At 43.4% G+C, this 5,660-nt stretch overlaps 1 pseudogene across 1 annotated transcript; it reads right to left on the bottom strand.

Moving 5' to 3' along the window:
* Nucleotides 1-3,894: 3,894 nt before the first annotated feature.
* On the bottom strand, nucleotides 3,895-5,005 carry LOC147682146 (ubiquitin-like protein 3 pseudogene; annotated as a pseudogene). The gene is made up of 2 exons (XR_015301022.1): nucleotides 4,419-5,005; nucleotides 3,895-4,292 (listed from the first exon to the last, which is right to left on the bottom strand). The product of XR_015301022.1 is annotated as a ubiquitin-like protein 3 pseudogene (transcript).
* Between the last annotated feature and the right edge of the window lie 655 nt (nucleotides 5,006-5,660).

Here is a 5,660-nt window from a genome sequence, read left to right as displayed (position 1 = left end):
ATATAGCGTTTACTACCACCGATGGTGGAAGCTGTGTATTACCCATGTTTACGGTTTGAGGGATATAGCGACAAAGGTTTTGCACAGAAAGACTTGGAAACCCAGGTCTACTTCAGCTGAGGTCACTAAAGCCACTTGATCATATTTCAACCCTCGCTTGGTATATTAGGTCTTAAGAACATGTTGAATAAATTGCAAAAAAAAAAGCTTGCGGGTGCTGGACAAAATCTTGTATTGTTTCAATCGCTTACATAGAGGCTGCAAAAATGTGCAGACCTACAGTTCTGCTGCAAAGTAGCATTAGAAGCAATGCACTTAAAAATCCACTGCCTTGCCACATAGTCGCAATTTCTTTATTCATCAGTCCCAACTTGGCCAATTTAAGAGGCAGCATTCAGTGCTTTGCATGTGAGCGTATGCGTTTGTGCCATTGAGACAAGAATTGTGAAAATGTTTTGGTTTTTTTCAATTGAGCTTTAACTATAGAAAACCCTCTGAGGTCACGCTTACGCAATATTTGCTCACAAAATATTTATTTTTATTCCAAAAAGAGCTGTTTCATCTGGTTCCACTGCCCCTGTCTTCTTTCAGAGCTCTCAAGAGGATCTTTTTAACAGTGAACAGAAAGAAGATAAGTGTCATGTTGGTATCCCCTTGGGACATTGATCACTCCCAGAGTTCAACTGATGACCCAGTCCTGGGAAGCATTCTATCTTATCAACATGAAGAGAGCAGTAGAGACAAGCAGAGCACAAGTCAGGCCTGGAAGGGAGGGGATGAGTGCACAAGGGATAAAGTACAGGATTGGGTGTGAGAAAAGCCCCGGTTTCTAACCCAGGCTTCAAACTCGAGTGTACATGCTTCTGTGTGACCTATGTTTACGCATGAGCTTCACTCAAGCCTTTTCGCATCTGTGTTGCATCTTCTGCCACAAATATAATCCTCGGAGGCATACTCTTTCTTTGAGTGCTGCAGAATACAGCACACATAGAAAGGAAGAGACGAGGAGACATAGAAATATTTCTCCTCGTTACGCCTCCCCTGGGAAAGTGAACGATTTTGGTACAACCCCCGGTTTACAAGTTTTTGTAAATATGGGGATGGGTCAAAATGCATGGGAATTGTGCGGGAACACCCCCACAAAGCCCGTGCATCACCTACCCGGGGAAGAGTAGCACAACGATTAGAGCTGCGTTACTCCAGATTTTTGGAGCCACGCAGAGTCATGCATAGTGGCCTTGCGTGGCATCAGAAATCTGCGTCATCCAGGGCACAAGTCCTAAAAAAATAAGTGGGGGGCGCTGACGTCACGACAGGAAGTGACGTCACAAAAGGTTTGCTTGCACCATCTGACTCATTGCCTCCCCTCGCTCACCCCTTAGATTCGATTGCATCAGAGAAGCGAGCGCGTGAGCAGCGTTCTGAATAGGCTCCGATCTCGCCCCAGAGAGGCCAAAGAGTGAATGTGTGCCTCCATTTGCTACAGTTACCGAGTTCCCAGTAAAATAAGTGGGGGGACGCTGTCCACCCTCGTGGTATCTCAACGTGAGCCCTGGCGTCATCCATGTACCACATTGCGTGCGGCAAATATTACACAAAACTCTCATAAATTAGCCCCTCTGTATTCAAGTTAAGAACAGCAGTGTGTCTTTCATGGTTTAGCAAGTGTATGAATGATTTCTTTAGACGAGAGGAAGCTGAAGGAAACCATACTCCATAATTCAGCTAGCAAAGTTTCGACATTACACACCGAGCAGTGTAGGTCATATCTAACAAATAATTGAATTTTACCTGAGAACATATTCAACTATCGGGAATGGACAAGAAGGCTAATTAATGGAGAGGAAAACATACAAATTAAAGAGTACAGAATAGAGGTCAATTTACACAAGTATTGCCAGTGCCAGGTCTGGTTTATAAATGAAAGTTCCTCTTCATTGTTTGGTGAGTTTGAGCTCTGAATAGCTCTTTGTGTTTGCACTCTGACATCGATCAATGCTCTCGTCCAGCCATTTATTCAAGCTTAGACTCATTCTTGCATTCGCACTCTCTTCCATTCACACACTCAGACATGAAGAGGCACTTCCATTTATGAACCATGCATAGTGACTTTGGCAATGCTTGTTTTTGGTGCTCATAAGTGAGCTATACATTGACAGCGCTGTGTATGATTGTTGGGTAAAAATGTGACACAGATTGTACAATACAAGCAGCAAAAGACCCCGTGGAAAAAAGTAGCCAGGGCCTTTGCAACAATGACAATACTTTAGACAGAGATAGAAACAGAATTGGTTTCAAAAGCCAGTGGCAGAGTTTTCAAAGAGCTAGTCAAAGGGGAAGAAGATCTTGTGTAATAGCAGCAATAACCCGAAGACATCTAGAAAGTGTTTATGTGCACAGCTAGACACAGAGCTTATCTGATAGAGGCTGTGGGGTTAATCATTAATTAAACAAGCATTGGTAAAGGTAATAGAGCGGGTGTTTGGATGCCAGGCTTTTGGTTTTGTCAAAGATTGTTTTTTAGTGTTTACACAAAACGCTATTTTTTGGGAAGCTGCTGAGTCCTTGTCAATATCAACAAAAATTTACAATGCAACGGTTTCGCCTTTGGAAAAGTTAGAGCTATTGGCAATGTAAATGACAATGCCATTTATTTATCTGTTTTCAAAACCAACACATAAATACAAATTTTGTCATTCACAATGCCAATAGCTCAATCTTTTCCAGAGGAGCAACTGTTGCATTGTAAATGCTTGTTTATGCTTCCGTTTGAGCACACACACTGGTGCTCGCCGACAATTGCACCTTTCACAACCCTGTATACACTGCAGGCCAAGCTTCAATGGAAGCGTAACGCATCCATATTTACAAAGCTCTGAGGCGTTCCCAGTGTGGTGTGTGACTCTGAGCTGTACACTTCTTTTTTTTGTTTGTTTTTTTTGTTTTTCAGGGTGTGGACGCTTTTATTAAGTTTACAGAACACAATGTCAGCTTAGGACTTTGAGTTTATCTAAAAGGTTACAGCTTTTAATATGTAAGATAATTCTATTATGCCATAGGCCAATCTATTTTAAGAACTATAGTTATGCATTTCATAGGATTTTATTAAATATATTCTACACATCTGTAGTTTCAACCAGAAAGGATGCTTCCCCGGTGAAAAAAATATAAAAATTTAATATTTTTACAGGTTTAGATGAAACTATGTCATGCTTTAGTGCTGTGCAAATTTCTTGAGCATATTTCTCAAATTACGTGTAAGAAATCAAGGATGGGGTGGTTGTTTAAGTATGCTCGCCATTTTTAAAAAATCAGCTTCCGGTTTTAATACAGTTGCAAGCACTAATACAAATGCAGGTTACATAAAGAAACCGAAGTAGAACCACAGAAGTCCGTTGAAAGAAGCATGACATGGGATACGAGGGTACAGATGACAGGAGGAAGTACAGAAAAACACAAATTCTTGATATTAAGTACAAATACAGAACCTTGATAAGTAAAGGAGGTCTTCTAATATACAAGCACAATAATAAAAGCCCGAGAGCTACAGGAAATGACCCCTCCCATATTAAGGCTTGGAAAAAGCACTCTCCGCAGGTTTGTGCTAAGAACATGCACCCCGACTGATGGCGGAATGAGGAGTGCCCCAAATCACAGGATAGAAGAAATTCAGATTCGACAGCCCCCCTCTGCAGAGTGCTTTTAAACGACAGGCACATTTCGTTTTCTGTTCATCCAGGGGATTAGATACCGCAGTGTCATTCTCATGTTTACTTAGCATTCTATGCAGGGACGGCCAGCCCGGCTGAAGTTGTACAAGATTCACTTTGCTTTATGGTTTCTCTTTCGGGTGGCTGCTAATGAGCTCCTTTTAATTACGGAATAGTTCAGCGCTCCAGTGTAGAATAACACATCATATATAATTCATGGCCGGCTTGTACAGACTTCTGGTGATGAGAAAGGCGGTGTTAACCAATTAGTTTAGTGCAAACTGCATCTAGAAAACCGGGACTGGTTAATTCTGGTTACTGGAGAAGCCTGGTGCCGCCCACGGCTTCTGCTGTGGATGAGATTTCCTTGTTCCCCGGAGACACTGATTGCAGCCGATCAATAACTGGTGCACTACTCGATTATTCACCACAAACAAAACAAACGGGAAGCAAGGCAGGGCGAGAGGGTTCCTCCCCTCTCGCCCTGGGTCTAGGAAAGAGAATGACGTGTGATATCCCAGGTCCATGGCGTCACAGACAGGCCCGTCCGTCGTCCGGTGCGTCTCTGAAGCAATGTAGGGGCTCTTCTAATCCAGCAGTACAGACAACAAATGGTCCTCGACATAATTTTGTCGAGGACCATTTGTTGTCTGTACTGCTGAATACCCAGGTCCTTTGACTTCATTGGGTCAACCCCTGTTCTATAACAACTTCTAATCCAGCAGCATGAAAGACAAGACTATATTACACCACACTTAGCAGGCACGCTGCACAGTGCTTACAGGATCACGCAGCAGTTGCTCTCGCCTGTCTTTTCACGGTTCCTCTGACCTTGAGAGTTCGGTTCTGGCAAAGTCTCTCTCGCCACCAAGTGCATCACTGTGGTTTTTCCCAGAGGCAGCTCTAGTGCTCCTAATGTTACGTTGCCATGTAGAAACCGTCCCTGATATATAAGCCGTAGAATGTTTGGACTGCTGACTTGCTCCTCTTCCCAGTCCATTGGCCAGTTGTCATATACATGCTTAGCAATATCTGCAGCTGAATCATTGGGCGAAAACAGGAATTCTTTTGTCTTCCCACTTACCAAGATAAGACGTAAATTAATCATGTCTGGGGGGACAGAGGCGTTGGACATCTTGATGGCGAGATCCTAGCTAAGAGCTTCGGCTACACGATGACCAGGCGAGTTTCAAAAGAAAAAAAAACGCGTCTTTGTTTTTCCTCTTTTATGTGTTACAGAGGTAAAATCTGCATGTAACGATCTTCAAGGTGGCAGCCGAGAGGTTCCTTTTGTCAGCAGCAGAGCTGTACACTTCAACCACAAGGTTTCTGTGGAGCAAAATGGCACAGAAGCAGACATTCTGACCATTTTATTGAAATACATCATAATGCTGGCTATGTCTGCCTTATTCTCGGGCGAATATCGGCTACAACGGCATTTTCTTGGGAGCTGTGATTGGGGGGGGGATGTTTTCAAGAACGACTGACTACGTAATAGTATTGAAAAGCCCGGTTTAATGAAACAGGTGCTTAACCTTAATAACAAACCTTGGCTCTAAGCCTTACATACTAAATCAAAGTGGTCTCACTATACATCTTTATAACTATCCAAAACAAGTCTGGAACAGAGCAACAGGTTCGGGGGCGTGTTTGCGTGCTCTCCCCTTCCCATTGGCTGGAAGGTAACATTCCAGCCAATGGGAAGAGGAGAGGGCGGGGCTTAAAAAAAGACCCAGAAACGCCCCCGAATCGCGTTCTCACTGGGAAAGACTGATTGACAACGCTGTCTTCCAATGGCTAGCCTCCATTTATGGAGCTAGCCAATGGAAGAAGGGGCGGATTCAAGTCCCCCATAATGTAAACAATAGCTTTCGCCTGGGCGTAGCCCTGCTTCGCAGAGCTACGGCCAGGTCGAAACCTAAAAAAGGAGTGGCTAAAAACTAACTTTTT

Source organism: Lissotriton vulgaris, chromosome 11, assembly GCF_964263255.1.
Source record: "Lissotriton vulgaris chromosome 11, aLisVul1.2, whole genome shotgun sequence".
Lineage (NCBI taxonomy): Eukaryota > Metazoa > Chordata > Amphibia > Caudata > Salamandridae > Lissotriton > Lissotriton vulgaris.
The sequence above is the reverse complement of the archived record's forward strand: the minus strand, read 5'-3'. Positions and strand labels throughout refer to the sequence as shown.